General features: G+C 36.5%; 1 protein-coding gene across 9 annotated transcripts in view; it reads right to left on the bottom strand.

Annotated features, from left to right (window-relative positions):
• RapGAP1 (Rap GTPase activating protein 1) overlaps positions 1 to 16,918 on the bottom strand; it is a 365,817-nt gene that overhangs the window by 30,569 nt on the left and 318,330 nt on the right. The window lies entirely within an intron of this gene.

Below are 16,918 nucleotides of genomic sequence, written 5' to 3'. Positions count from 1 at the left end.
TTGTAACGTTTACACTAAACCTCGGACGGTTTTTAAATAAATATCAGAATATTAATGGTCACATCAAAGTAAAATTACGTTTGAAGCGGATGAATGTATTTCGTATTTATTGATACCATTTTAGAGGCTTATTTTTTGGATTTATACCTACTCGTACCTATTGGGTTCAAGTCGTCAGTATTATACATTCCTTAGACTTACCTAGTAACGTTGGAGTTGCAAACATATTTTGTAAGAAATTATTATTAAATTTGACTTAATATTTTGTATAATATACTAAATTCTGTCGAATAGTGAAGATTCATTATAATACATTTTAAAATTAATTGATATATGTATTTTGTTTACTACGTGTAAAATTTTACTGAAACAATACTACTTACATATCACGTTTTTCTCACCAAGATAGAAAACTTGAAGCCGACAACATCATGGACTCGACTTTAGGCATACCTCTTGATGTTGCATTTGACCAAATATTTGGCAAACGATTTCATGTGGCGGAGTCAACCGTCGCCACCGGTGATTAGTTTGTGATCGAAAATAAATTGCATCGATGTGCTTCGTGTCTATCATATTGCACATCACATCACTACTAATGTATAGGTTTGACCCCGTTTCGAAAAATGCACATGTAAGTACCTATCTTATAAAAATTATGTCCTTGTAATAAAGCAAGGTACGTGATCTATTGTTTGTAGGCGAGTATTAATTTCAGCATCATCATGTATAAATATAGCCTTGAAAGCCATTTTTTAGCAGCATTATCTGCTTCTGAACAACATGGGATAACAGATAAGCTGTATCTACAATCCCAAAGACGCGTATACATGTCTCAACACCTGTAAAGACTTAGCGAAGTCACTAATTTCGTCCAATACAAACAAAGTCCCTCCCAAGAAAGGTGATTTAAAACAATTTTGCTATTCAGCATTGACAAACGACAGATCGTAACAGAAATTCAAAAAGGTCGCGACTAATTTAGAAAGTTTGGAAATTGGTTAAAATATTTCAAGGGACTGTGCCTAAATCAACACAGAAAATACCATTCAATAAACTCGTCAAGCCACCAAAAGACATGCAAATGAACCCGTTGAGCATTCAAACAAAGTAAAACAAAGGTTGCTTTCATCTGTCATCGGTGGCACGCACGTAACCCTTTAAATTTCAATGTCCTGAAACTAGGTGAGGTCGTTGACAGAATGAAGGTATTATTAGCTTGAAGTACTCGTACACCGTGTAGTAAGTACAATGAGAGTGGATTGAGGGTAGGGGTGTCCACTTTGAAAAAACATCGATGTTTTTTCGATTCGATAAATCGGAACTGTACATCGATATATCGGATGAAAACATCGATGTTTTGTAAACATCGAGTACCTACTTTTTCTAACATTATTATTACAAAGCTGTAGCCATGTGAAAAGTCGTACATCTCAAAACAGATAATTTTTTTAGAGTGAAAATTATCGTATGTAAAAAGAGCCAAAGGCATTATTTTATTAAAGTTTAGATTTTAACCTTTCATAAAATAATAGATCAAACTCCTTTTATAATCTGTAAGTAAGTACCTACATACAAAACCATTCACTTTGAAAAGATGATCTGTTTTGAGATGTACATTATTACAAATTTTAGTGGTCAAACTTGAGTTTTTGTGAAATTAATTGGTTATCATCGATTCGATGTTTTATGAAAAAACACCGATACATCGAGTATATCGATAGCTTTTCAAAACATCTGATCGATTCGATGTATCGCATTGTAAACATCGATGTTTTTGATGCATAGATGTAACTATATCGAATATCCCTAATTGAGGGCCGAAATGGGCTAGGAAATAACGAACACAAAGTCATTATTATACCTACAGAGCTTTCTATTCGATATTAATCAAAACTGAATGAAAAATGAAAATCTAAAACAATGCAACAATAAACAACTAGATAGTTCTAACCGATTTCTCGTGTTCATTACAAGGAGGTACTGCAGGCTATATGGTCTGTGTACACTGCATTGTTCGCGGCGGATGTAACGATATTGCTGAGCCATTTACTCGTTTCCGAGATAAAGGTGGCGCCAGACTGAGGCCTACAAAACCATTGTGAAAATAAACGCTAAATTAGACGGTGGGAGATATCTGAAAACTAAGACACGTTGTAAGGTAAATGTAATTATTGAGTGGAAAGTTCAAGTGTTTTTAATACACTAATAGAATTAATTTCTTACAGTTTGAGTTTTTACAACTTTCGTGTTCGTGCCATATTCATTGCATAAAATCAAACTGAAGCGTTTAAATTAAAATTAAATTAAATTCAATTCAAATTCATTTATTTCAAGTATAGACTTATATGCAATACAAAAAAAAAATCATAATAAAATAAAATAATAATAATAACACACACTAACATACAAGTACAGTCGAGGGCAAAAAACATATACGTTTAAGTAAAATAAAAAATGAAAACTCTTTTTAAAGACGTTTCACTCATAGGTACATACAAATTTTAGTTTTCAACACGCGATGTTCTCTTTTGTTTAATTTCACTTGCACACTGCACAAATGTTCCTCCAAGTTTGAAACGGAACATTTATTTTCTACCTTCAATTCCTACTGAATGAGGTTTAGGAGGACTACTGGGACAGCACAAGAAAATATGGCGGATTTATGTTGACTCACTCGTTTGTCTCAAGATTAACGTATCTTTCGGATTACCTGGTGAAATTCTAGCTATTGTTACAAGCCAAGGAAAATATCTCCAGTGTGGTTGTTAAGGTAGGTTGTGATATTTAGAAATAGCAGTAGATATATTTTATCATTTGTCAAAGAAAGGGATTAAGAAGAACTGAAAGGTTTTAAACAAGAACGATAGCGAGAAAAAGCTTTCGCACAACTCGCCACGATTGCGTTTATCGGAGCGTTAAACGGGCATTGTAGCCTTAATTACTTAACTCTCTTTTGAAATTCAATACCAACTAATCTTTCGTGATTCTGATTGGTTTAAGCAATTGAAGAACTTTCACAGATTAATATCGTCGGAGATAGTGCAAATTCCCGTAAAAAGCATGAGAAATATTGTGCATCTCAAAAAGTTTGCTACTTTCACATTATTACTCGAAATTCGTTAAAATTTATCAATTATGAAATTAAAACCATCTGCATCTGCATATGCAGTACGATACGCAGTATTTACCTACGTATGGTAAGCGTATGGGATTTAATTCTTCGTTGTTTTTTTTTGTTACTAGTTATTGATTCCAAGCATATTGCTTCATCTACGAGATCTTACTAATGACCGATTTTATCTATTAAGTTAAAAAAAAACTTCACCAATATTATAATGTGGTTTATCTCAGTGTTGTTATTAACAAAAGTCATTGTTTACAAACCGGGCTAATTACCAGTTGCTAAGAAATTGGCTATTGTTTCTTGTAGACGTGGTAATATGTTCTGTGAACGCAGAGCCACTCCTTAAGATAGTATCCAAATGTTCAAAGTGATATTACAATTGGTGCTATAGGTACTGTGCTGGTGCATTGTTGGGATATTGCGTTAGTAAAATTAAGTGGAGCGGAAGGGCCAAGTTGAAGTTGAAATGTCACTGAAATTGAGCAGTAACATGCAAGGACGTATGAAATATTGTTAGTTTACTAACTAGTTGTTGTTAATTAGTGAATTGTGTTTGCATGTTTACCGCTTGATATGGTATTTCATTAAATATTACAGGAAAGTCATAACAATAGGGCTGTAAAGTGTAATGTGACTGCCTAACCATTTAACAGACGACGCACAACATAACCTCTTAAGCTAGAGACTTGATATTTGGGAGATATTTTATTTGAGGGTCATAGCACTTTGAGAGCTTATTGTTTAGTGGTCATACTCACTACGTTCACAAGATTCAACTACTTAATATTATTGTAACAATCATTAATTATGAAAACGTTTTGTTGGCTGCGAAATTCAGCAGTCATAATCATAAAGGTCTCACTTAGCTAGCTCATCCCACGCACTTGTCGGCTAGGCGCCACCTAAATTACGACTATGCGGGAATGTAGTAACGAACACCGGTTACACTGCTTTTCTCAAACATGTCATGAAAATGTTAGACAACAATACGTTGTGCTACAATTAATAGGCCGCGAAGTATCGCGTTGCAGGCGCTGCGGCTAGCCTGCCGGGGCACGGTCATTAGCGGCCTGCAAAGAGATTTCATACAACTTTGCAGGCCGCTGGCCGGCAATGCGGCCGTCTTTTGTTTCAACGCGCGCTCTGCGACACGGCCTACGCCAGCAGCACCTGACCCGCAGTCGCCGCGCCAGCAGCCAGCGCGACACGCGCGCACACAACAGGGCGACCAGACTAGCGTCCCGCCAGCTTGATTTCTTGTATTTTTATTTTATTTCATGTCATGGTTGAGAAAAGCACTAACAAGCCTCGGCCGGAAAGTGGGGTTGCCGGCTTCTGCAGTAATGTACTATTAATGAACCAACAATAAGTATTACAAAGTGCTTTACATTTAAAAGTTTCAATCAAGAATTGGTTTATAATGAAAATGCTATAGGATCCCGGGATTACAGTACCGATTGAATTCCTTAATTATACACCAATTGTTTCCTTAAGTCTATGCTATCTATTGTGATCATCGCAGCTTTTTAAGAAAACGTCTCTAAGGAAATTTAAGATATTTTGGAGAAATTGCCGTTTCATAAAGCCCAAGGTTTGTCAAAAGCTCTAACAGCGAGTCGACCAATCTATCTAAAACAGCAATTACTTCTTAGTGGATTTAATGATCTTGAATATACTAAATTAAAAGCCTTGACTTGAACTCAACGATATCGATCGCGATTCACATGAAAGGCATTTAACAGAAAGTTGTGAAACAAACTAACAAACGTGTTGCTACGCACTTGCGTCACACAGTTTATCCTCGGCGCCATGTAGCGTGTGATCTCTTTTGTTTGTTTGTTTTCTACGAACTTAACAACAAATGTAAGGCGCAGTAGCACTACAACAGCTTACGAAACTGCTGAAATGAAGACTAAAACGTGCACGTCTTACATACTTAGATCATCATCTCGGCCTATATACGTCCTAGTCCTACTGCAGGGCACAGGCCTCCTCACAGAATGAGTGCGGATTGGGATCTTCACACACAACATTGAATTGCTTCGCTGGTGTGTGCAGGTAAATTTCGAATGTAATTTAACACATAAATTCCGAAAAACTCAGAGGTGCGAGTCCGGGCTCGAACCCACTACCCTCTGCTTGAGAGGCAATAGGTCAAACCACTAGGGCGCCACGGCTTTTTAGGTACTTAAACACTACTTATTTTAGACACATACTTAGATATCTATTGATTAAATTATGTTCATCATCTTTCTCTCGTCCTTCAACTAATACATAAGCCTCTGCACAGTTTGCCTCTCTTTTAATTTCTACCTATGATAGACGTTCTTCAGCTCTAGTACCGTTGATTCGATTTAGCATTAGTGAAATATTCAGTTCTGGAAGCCTTCCTTTACAATCGATTGCTGCCAGAACACTCGTCGTTCAGTGAACATAGTACTCTTCTCTTATTCTGGCTGGCTGGGCTGGGTTGATTGGGCTTTTAGTTCATTGATTACATCGTCGAAATAAAGAATCTGTTTTTTTTTGTATTTGTTTATTCGGACAAAACAAACAGAGACGGCATCACTGATGATAAAGTTAGTCGACAAGTGGTGAAACAGGCCCTAAGTATACATGCGCAAACTAACCCAAATTATTGTGTAAGAAGTACATTATCTTGTTTCTGGATAACGAGTAGTCTCACAATCGCATAAGCAAATGTTACGCTTTAATTAACTCATGAACAAAGGCGCATCAACCTCATTATGCGTTGAATGGAGCTACGCATGTACACATGCTCTCAGTATGTTTCAGCGTGCTTATTATTTCCTAATTACTACGCTTTGTACTCTATTTACACGGACGCGGCCGAATTAGACGCAACATTTCTTGCGCTTTCTTCGACATAACGCGATTATAAATGGCTTAAGAGAAACAACATTCTGCCTGATATTAGTCTTGTAAGTGTTGGTTGGTTGGTTTTGAGGTCTTTGCTATTTTGTTTAATGTACTCACACTGTCTAGGTACTCATTAGGACATTTTTAAGTTAAGCTTTGTTTTTAAATATAGGAATTAATATTAAATACCATAATGTTTTTAACTTTCGTCATTTTCACTCATAGTGAAATACTAAACACGCGACTTATCACGCTAGTAATATTTACCTGGACGTTTCGACCACGTTGCAGTGGCCGTGGTCACGAGTAGACTCTACTCGTGACCACGAGTTTACTAGCGACCATTCGACTAACATCAAAAGAGAGTAATTTCTTGTACCTTATCTTATTTTTCTCTGTAATTGTGGAAAATACAGAACATGCGGTACTAAAACCTAACAATAAAAATAAAATAGTTAAATCTCACACGTGTACCTACACTATTTCACAAAAACGCTGATCTTATCCGCATGTCATCTATAAATAATATTTGCAATATCACAAATCGACGAACCCGATAGATAAATCTTGAGAACACACGGATTCAAATTTGTGAACGAGACCACAAAACGGCTATCGCGATCTAGATTCTTCTTCTCAGAACACGACGTTTTACACATGCCCCATTATCTTTTACGTTATCTCTACGATATGCACATTTATTGTTGCATAAGACCAAGAACAAAACAACAGTGTTGCAACTACGCCCTGCATTCAGGCGATATCAATGTGAACATAAGCACATCTGCTCGCAATATAGGCTTCCTTGCACTTTGCTTGCATAATGTACGTGAAAATTGCAAAATGAGAGACAGTGTAAACGAAAGAAAATTAAAATAATGTGAACTGTTTCGCAAAAACAGCGTTCTGTATCGGTTCAGCATAATCCCTATTTGCGAAAAATCATTCCTAACAGCGAATTTTTTTGTAAAGATTGAAATTTTGTCGTTATAAACTTGTTTCTGTATCTGTCAAACAAATCATGATAATTCCCACATAAAGATATTATTTTATTGCAATAAACGAAACGACAGAAAAGAAGGTAGGTAACTATAATCTAATTTCGCTAATCCTTTTTTTGTTGTGTTTGCTATTGTCAGGAGAAGGGTCTTATAAAAGATGATTTAAAAAAAATAAAAAATAAACTACACCGGGGGCGAAGCCGCGGGCACCAGCTAGTAGACAATAAATTCAACCAGAAGCATATTTTTACGCGTCATTCGATACGTTATAAAATAAACAAAACATGCTAATCTCCCATTGAGATAACTTTCATGTTTTTTTTTTTAAGATCGCATCACTCGGTCAACAATTTGTGTCACATAACTGTGTTTGTCGTGACTCGTGAGTAACCTGTTACCCAGCTCTCTTACTGTCACAAACATTTTGTTAATACACATATGTTAATGTTGTAATGTTTGCTGACCATAACTAAAAGCTACCTACTTAACAATTTAAATACACCATTCGAAATGATGCGTGCTGCTTAGAAACTGTCTAAACTCCGCGCGATTTAGGGGCTGTTTCACCATTCATTGATTAGTGTTAACTGACGGTTAAATGTGATGCCGTTTCCGTCTATTCGAACAATACAAATAGAGACGGCATCACATTTAACCGTCAGTGAACACTAATCAATGGATGGTGAAACAGCCCCTTAATCTTTTGAAAGAATGCGATTGCGCAGAAACTCGAATTCTAAACACGCGTTATATTTATAAACTTTTGGGTTTCGTTGTTCAACTGTTTTTCTATTTTCGCATTGATTACAAGTTTAGCAAACACGCATTCAAGTTCGAATTAAAGAACGCCTACTTAAACTTAGATCGTAAAAATCGTAGGTTAACTATTCGTACATTCATAATGGCATTTACGAGGAGCGCAGTGCATACGAAATTAGCTCAGCTGCATTTTTGTGCAGTACAATGATGCAATTCTGCAGCGAGTCGCTTTGTGAGGAGCACCCTCATTCGTGGTTGTGAACTTTCTGAATAAAGCCAGATTCACGTAGATGTGTCTACAAAGTGGTTCATTATGACGTAGACATACGCAGATTTTTGGAACTAATCATAAGACAATGACGTGAAACTGTAGGGAGTCCTATGCAATGTGAGTGTATTGTACTTACAGTTTTCAAATCATCTCATTTTTCTAAAATAAAAATTTTATTTGTGCAAGTATAGGGAGTAGAGAAGAGAAAAAAAAAACTATTTGTGTCAGAGTTAAATTTTCTTAGACGTTTTAGCATAAGAGGAAATGCACATCTCGACATCATTACCAATCGCATTCAGTTAAATACATCTTTCTACAACTTTCTCGGCCTAGTTCATTTCGTTGTGTTTACTTTACCTAAAATATTATTATTTTGTACAATATTGATTTTTTTGAGAAATAAATCCACATCGGATTCGGAAATATCGACAAAATTAGCGATTTGACCAAAACAAAAGTGACTAGAGGCAATCATTCACTATCCATCTGCCGCTGTCATTGTTCATAACCAATCTAAACCCGCAGAATCTCATATAGTTATATTGCTATGGTAATTTTTTTTTAATCCTTAATGAAGTTTCATTTGTAAGAGTTAAATGTTTAGTATTCAAGAAAAAGAGAAAACATTTCTAGACAATATACAAATGCACATAAACATTACAGTATTTTCAATGTGCGTGCTTTCACTTGGTTATTTTGTAATAGAAACAGATAGTTTATTTTAACTATGACACGGTTGCATACCTAATTTACAACGTAATACACATGTAACATTATGAATTGTACTTTCGCTTCATTTAATGTCGCTCACGCTTAGCACATAATGGTGGCGATTTGACAAATTTTCTACAATCGCACGCTTTTATTCGCTGCGTTTCTGAATCGACCATACAAATTGGCATACCGAGTGGAACGCCAGAGGCGTTTGCGTGAGAAACAAATGCTTTTCACAGTAGTGTGGAAATTGCTGCCATTCCCTCACCTCATTTACATTTCAAATTTCTAAACCCTATAATGGGATAGATTGTTCCCATGGTTTTTGTTTCTTAATGCCATAGTTTATCATACGTTATTTAATGGGAGCAATTAAAAGCGACAAGTTAATCTAACCACCAAGCTATGCTAATCTAATCGTAACTCGTATTTGTTTTAGGTAACAACCATTAGAATACCTCTTGTTTTACCCAATACCTACACCGAAATAAATATCTTGGCATCGCGTTGAGAATGAATAAAGAAAAAAAAAACCTGATTAGAATTACTAGTAGAACTAGTACTAACACCTAAACATTATTTTTCTATTTTTCTTTCATTCATTAATAAAGGAAACACCTTTCAAATCCGTACTTTACTCCAAGCGTCATAACGGCCACGATTGCGTGTGCCAAACAGAAATAATCGGCATTGCTCGAAGCAAGCTTAGAGCATTTAACCGAACGGAACCGACCGAAGATCTAAGATTTCATTCACAGATTTCATTCACATTCAAGAAACTGAATTACTTTTCACGAAGGGCGAGACAGCGTACGTATATGCCGTCAAATAGTGCATTTTGCGATTACGTCGTTACCTATGCATACAAGCAACAAAATTATCAAGCACTAACTTAATGGGATACGACCGGTGATCTGTAGAGAAACGTAGTTTTGATAGAGTAGACCCGTCGTCGTCGTCTCCGGTTGGTTAAATGTTCTAAGGGATCAGGTTACGGATTGTGGGTATATCTGGGTCGTGGGATTGGATCTTGAGAGGAACACACGGCGCGGTTCTGTCTCGCGTGACGCTTACGACATGCAAATTAATGGGGTTTTTTCCCGCGGCGATGAAACCATGGCTTAATGATGATCTCTGTTCCAAATTTAAGGTAATCTTTTCTAAGTTGAAAATAAGAATAAAAAAGAATAAGTACAATTTATTTTGACGGATAACACTGTGAACATTCAAAAACAATATAATATTATTTATGTTGTTATCACGTGACAGTATGTCATCGAAAGAAAGAATACCTACTTATCGACCTTTTTAACATAGGTAGGCAATAAAAAAAATAACTGTTTATTTCCCTGAAATTAATATTAATTAAATGAATTAATAAATTATTTAATTATTTTTTTATGTATTAGGAGCTATGGATTGCAATTGTCACGAGATCAAATTACTCTACCACAATTGCATTCATTGCATCAAGTTGGCACATATGATGATTAAATGAAATCCTAACGAATACTATAAATTGTTATGCTTTCATGCCTGACGTACTCGGCTATGTGAAGAATACAGGATAGTTTTATCCTCAATATTTACTGTGGGATAATGATAAACCAATTCTTTGCAAATGAAGGCAACAGCTAGTTCTTACATAAACTTTTGTATCTTAACAAGTCATCGATATAAAATGTTAGCGTGTTAGCTCACAAAGTAATACCGTATGTTTTCTAAAATAGACGCTGATTGACAATGGCTTCCATCCGAAGCTCGATTCATTATGCAAGTGCAGTATTACAATCGAGCAACTGTTCCTCAATGGAGTTTTCACAAATCTCTTAATTAATCATGGGAAAGCAAATGTCGGAAAAGGATGCCATACAAAATTTATTAGGTAGGTACGAGTAAGTAGGGACTTACGCAAAATGTAAAGCCTTAAGTACGAGTAAGACGAAAGAATACTTCGCGGTCTTTAGCTAGATACATAGGTAGGAGTCGGAGGAAAAATTCCCTCTGGACTATGGAGTCTCTCAAACAGAGGATTATGGTTTAAAGCTCAAGCACTTCCATTTGCGAAGTTTACATTTGACATTCAAGCCTTACTGTGAAGGACAATACCGTGAGAAAACTTTAAACACCTGCGAAGCAATTCGATAGCATGTTTGCAGTTCTCAATTCGCAATGGACACACGTTGGTACTAAATACAGCCGAAACCCTCGCATTTTGAGAGGAGACTTGTAATATAATGAAGACAAGAGCAAGATTTAATGAAGGAACAAAATTAGTCCATGCGCAAAAAGTATCATTGTAATGAGATTTTCGACCAATGGATTTATACTCTGAAAGCCATCGATTTACCTGCCTTCTTTTTATTATACATGAACATGTCATGCGATCTCTTTCCTTTTCTAGACGTAGTGAAGCACAAGGCAAAGTAAACATACTTAACCCCTTTTTTCGAAAGGTATTGTCATATAACGTTACAAAGCCTAAGCTGTACTTATTTCTAAAGGCTACTATATTTTCTGTGTAAATATACCACACCTTTTTGAATACAAAGTAACCACACAATTTCTTTGATCTAACCTTTGTAACTACTAACATAGACCCCAGAGGGAACCAAATTTTCTTAAAATAGCAGACTGGAGTTGCCACAGGGCAAATGTGAACATTCGACAGATTTAAAGCTAAGGCTACATGGTAAGCTTGGGGAACGAGCACGACCAAATACGAGCAGAGAACGAGCTCAACGTATTCTGCTACTGCTGCTATCAAGTCTAAAACCATAGACTTGTGTAGTATAAGTAGTCAGAACTAAAAATAATTAGTTCGGAGAGAGCTAGGCCCGGAGTTTCTTTGCGCAATTAAATCCGGAAAATGGAATTTCACCGAAGAACTAAAGTCACCGATATAGCTCGGAGAATATCCAAGTTGAAGTGGCAAAAGGCGGGCCACATCGCTCGAAGAATAGATAACCGCTGGGAGAGAAAATTCCTCCAGTGGCAACCACGGACCGGCGATTCGATAGCCATGAGGCTGAAACTTGTCTCTAAGCGGGTTATCGTCGGAGTGGCCTCAGCCTTACGCTGCCCGAGGCCAGATGTGAGCATTCGACAGCTTTAGATTTCAAAGTGTTTTGACAGGTGACATCAAACGGGGTTGCAAAACGGGATTACATTGGGATATTAATACTGCGGCACATTTTATATCACAGTAGGCATGAAAAAAATACTACGTATCATTTTCGTTAGGGTTCCGGATTCAAAATGGAAAAAACGGAACCCTTATAGTTTCGCCATGTCTGTCCGTCCGTCCGTCCGTTCGCCCATGCTCATGCATCATGCTTAGCACAAGTAAAACAGACAGACAGACAGACAGACAGACAGACATGGCGAAACTATAAGGGTTCCCTTTTTGCCATTTTGGATCCGGAACCCTAAAAAGCAAGATTTATGCTCGATATATTAACCATCTCAGAAATTGCAATGTCTTCAGCTAAATCGTAATTTGCGACTTTAAACTGGTCAAATGTACAAAACATAACCTAACCAACATAAAGTTGGAAAACCCCGACTTTGTCACTTCAAAGTTCAATATCTCAAAAACGACTAAACCGGTTTTGATGAAGCCTATCTAAAAATAATCGCTATAAAACCTTATTTCAAATAAAAAAACCGCATTCAAATCGGTCCATCCGTATAAGAGCTACGGTGCCACAAACATACACACATAGCAGTCAAACTTATAACACCCCTCTTTTTGCGTCGGGGGTTAATTTGTAAAAGCGTGGGATCTCTTAAACTTGATTTTTGTAAACGCTTAAAGTAGGGGTTAAAGGCTTTATCATAGACTAGTGTAGGCTAACGACTCGTTTGCAGGTAACCGGAAGTTATTAGCGGGGTCGTTCACCCTGCCCGCCTTCGCGACGTCCGCCCAAACAATGTTGATCCTTGACTTATTGCTTTCGCCACTTCAGTGTTAGGTGAAAAAAGAACAGGATGTCCCTTACAAATGCTAGCCTTTGAGTTTTTTTTTGCGTGTGAGTTTTAGATGTCGACAAAAAAAACACTCGAAGAATATTACCAAAATGTACATTCGATCACATTTTCTAGATACAAGCAAAATATATTTCTCATTTTTCAATCACTGGGAAAATCAATTATTACAAAATTTCGATTCCAAAAAAAAACACTAGAAGAATATTACCAAATATTACATTCGATCACGTTTTCTAGATACGAGCAAAATATATTTTTTATTTTTCAATCACTGGGAAAATCAATTATCACAAAATTTCGATTTATCCCTGACTTGGACTTGCTTAGTAACCCTATCGACTTCCCTGCCTTTGACCATCTTGATCTCCCGAGTTTTCCTCATTTTCCAGAAAATGAACACCCCGTGCAAGAATACAGACTTTCTCTGTCCCTTGGCGGTCCTGACCGTTGTTAATTTCAAGTTAGAAATGTGTATCTTTAGCCAGTCTTCTAAATTTGTCGGAACCCCTCTTCTACAGGTCAAAATTGTTGTAGGAAAGCAAATCAATGGGGAAGTTTGTGCAAAACTCTCCTCACAAAGGTGACCCTTTTATTTTTTCTCGGTAGTGTAATATTAATAGTTAAATTTTACAAAAGTAAAGGCTGAATGAAGAGAGCACTTTGCCATTGGGAGAGGTTTATCGTCTTCAATAATGACGTGACTATTCTTCTCATAATAATTTTGATGCAGGCAAAAAACTCAGTGTTACTATAAGTGTAATGTCAGCAACTTCGTACCATGTAGTTTTTAAATCCTAAAATGGGTAACGACTTGGATACTAAATGCTTCCTAAATACAGTGCCAGATTTAACTATGCCACATTGGCTCAACTATGAATATTGTAAAATAAAAATCTATTTAGACTAGTTGATTAGACAGAACTTGATAAGCCTTCAATAATTCAAGTAATTGTGTTAGTATAAGGAATAACTTCATCTCATGCCTCTCACATCGACGAATTACGCGGCAAATATTAAGTTACTAGTTTAAGCACGTGAGAACTCAAGCAACTTAGGCTAACGTGTTCAAACTCGAGCTACCGTAGACTGGAGCTACGGTAGATTCGAGCTTTTCTCGAGCACCGCACTAATTGACGACGTTATCGAACCGTCCAAGTTTCCTAGAGAGAACTTTAGGCTTTCAAATTGCAATTTTAAACGAGGAGCCATAGGCGCTGCGAAGTTTAACAATATACGGTAACTACGCGGATGCTTATTTAAATTCTGTGGTATTAATGCTAAAGCTCTGACTAATAAACTTAATAATAATTTTGTTGTTAGAAAAACAATATTTATTTTTATTAATTTTTGACAACGAAATTAATAATTTGGTAAGTTTAGTTAGATCAAGTTGCCGTGGTGGTTTAATGGTTTGACCTATGGCCTCTTAAACAGAGGATCGTGGGTTCAAATCCGAGCTCGCATCTCGTTAGTTTTTCGAAATTAATGTGCGAATTTACATTTATAAATTTTATTCTAACTCGGGAGGGATTGGGATAAAATCTGGAAATTTCAACCGCTGAGTACCTACAGTCATGAAATTCGGCACTTGTGCAACGTCAATGAAAGATCACGATATAATTTTTCGGTATTTTTTTTTTTTTGCAGTCGATGTCGTGGGCAACAGCTAGTGTTTTCATAGATTAATCAATGTTCAAAACACCGCATCAAAGCGACTATCTACTATTTGAACCAAAGATTTCGATGAAAATTCAATTTTTGTTTTAAATTCGAATTTGAATTTTCTAAAACCTAAACAGCGGTGTTCAATCCAAGCAACACAACCATCTTCTAAAATATTTCAGATACATTTTAAAACACAGCGTGCACCTATAATTTTAAAAATAACTTTGCACCACTAAGCTCATTTTAAATTCACATAATAGAGGATGAGAGATAGGTACAGCGAGCGTCCTAATTTCCAACTTCTCTAGTTAACCCACATGATAGTGCAATTATGCAACTTACTCGCGGATTTACGCGTTATTTAGGTCAATAGGGTCAGCATACGTGTTTTGGGTAACTAGTTTATTTATGAGCTCATTAGGTAAGCCACAGACGCAGACGCGATTTACCGTCCTACCCGCGAATAAAGCTGAAAAGGCTAATGTTGCCAGTGGTCTGGCCACAATGGCATAGGGATTAATTTTTGAGAGTATATCTTATGTTATCGTAAAGTACCTATCTATTCGTGTGCGAAATGACATTGGAAATTTACCACGAGCTTTACGGTGAAGGAAAACATCGTGAGGAAACCTGCACAAACCTGCGAAGTAATTCAATGGTCTGTGTGAAGTTCCCGATCCGCAGTGGGCCCGCGTGGGAACTACGGCTCAAGCCCTTTCATTCCGAGAGGAGGCCTGTGCCCAGCAGTGGGACATATATATATAGGCTGGGATGAAGATGATGATGACCTATCTATAGCGCCAAAGTAAAGTCGACTACATAAATAAGTCTTTCATAGAGTTAAGTTTACGTGTTCATTTTATTCGCCTGATTGAATGCTTTAAGTTCAAAAAGTCATGCGAAACGTCATGCTTCGTATTTGTGCATGGTTGTGTTTTGAAATCATATAATATAGAGACGTGTAAAGTACATATTTTAAACGTCGCTCTCCGAGAATTACCTGTAACACACAATAAATACTTTGACTTTGAATTTGCAGAAAAAGTCAAGTATTTAAACTTAAGGCAACCCACATCTTTGTGTAGCAACTAATAATTCCTCAACGATTCTACACTTCCATTTTTGAGCAGAGCGACGCGACGCCTCACCCTACTGCTAACCTGACCGGCAAACTCAACGCCTTCTGGTCTTATTCTACGACCTTTGGCGAAATAGCTTTTAGAAGGGAAAGGTTAATAATATAGAGGCTAGTAGCACAGGCTGAGGAAGTGCGTCACAATTGACGGTAGAACAATAAGCTGGCCTTGATCGCTCGTGACAGTTTTTATAGAAAATTCATGGAATAGGTGTCGCTTATTAGGTACCTATTGAATTACTACTTACATCCTATCCTACTAATATTTATGAGTGCGAAAGTTGGCTACTTACATAATCCTACTAATAAGTATTAAACATAAATGTTAAAGTTTGTGAGTGGGTCTTTTTGTTTTCTTTCGTGTTTAACGGCTTGACGTCCGCAGATAGCTGTATCTATATTGACAGATCTAAAACTATACCATTTTCGGGAATTTAATAAAATCAAGGAATTTGAATTAAACTGCAAAATCCAATAGATTACGCGGAGCGAAGGTGTGAGTAAAAACTTGTAGAGTTATACTTATTGGTAAAACGGTAGCACAATGATCATCAAATGCTGCTAAGGAACTGAGATCTGGAATGTTCTAAAATATCGTCACTACTTTAAAAAACTCCTACCTATCTCAAATAAATACATCAACAAAACTTACCTTTAAAATATTGAATGCTCATTAAGTTCACTCAGAAAAACAATAGAAAAATAAGACAGTACGAACTTTGAATAAAAATCAGTTAAGTACTTAATTATTATTATTATTATTTATTTTCAGCTTTATCATAGATCTGCCACATCATTTCAAGTACTATTTCTTGATTTATTTTTTGAGTCAACGATTTTTTTTAAAGATAATGTCAACACAAAAGTCTTCCAAGCGAATAGATGCGGAAAATGAATGAGTGTCATAAAACAGGAGGTAAAAATTGGTGTCATTCCAACCGCAATATCGTGGCCCTCACGCTGTTCCACGTAATCAAAGATAACATACCTAATGTATAGACGGTTCACTTAATAATAAAGGAGATTTGGGATATCAACAGCCTTTTGGGCGAGATTTCGAGGTATATTTATAAGACAATCGAAAGGAATTGCATTATCTTTTAAGGTGGAAAGGTTAAGGGGCTTAGTATTTTCTTCCGCTAAGGTTTACCTAACTACCATTAGCCAGTATAACATTTGACACAGGAAACTTCGGCGACTGACAGGAACAATGAGAGACATAAAAGGTGAAATAGAGTAAAATTATTTATATGGATCTGGTGTATGGTCTTTGCTTCTGTGCAATTCCATGTGACAAAATAACTAAAGAAATGTTTTCAGACATATTCAATAAAATATCGCATCCCTATCAGGTGCGGCATACGGCCAGTCTAGGT

This window comes from Choristoneura fumiferana, chromosome 23, assembly GCF_025370935.1.
Source record: "Choristoneura fumiferana chromosome 23, NRCan_CFum_1, whole genome shotgun sequence".
NCBI classification, from domain to species: Eukaryota; Metazoa; Arthropoda; class Insecta; order Lepidoptera; family Tortricidae; genus Choristoneura; species Choristoneura fumiferana.
The sequence above is the reverse complement of the archived record's forward strand: the minus strand, read 5'-3'. Positions and strand labels throughout refer to the sequence as shown.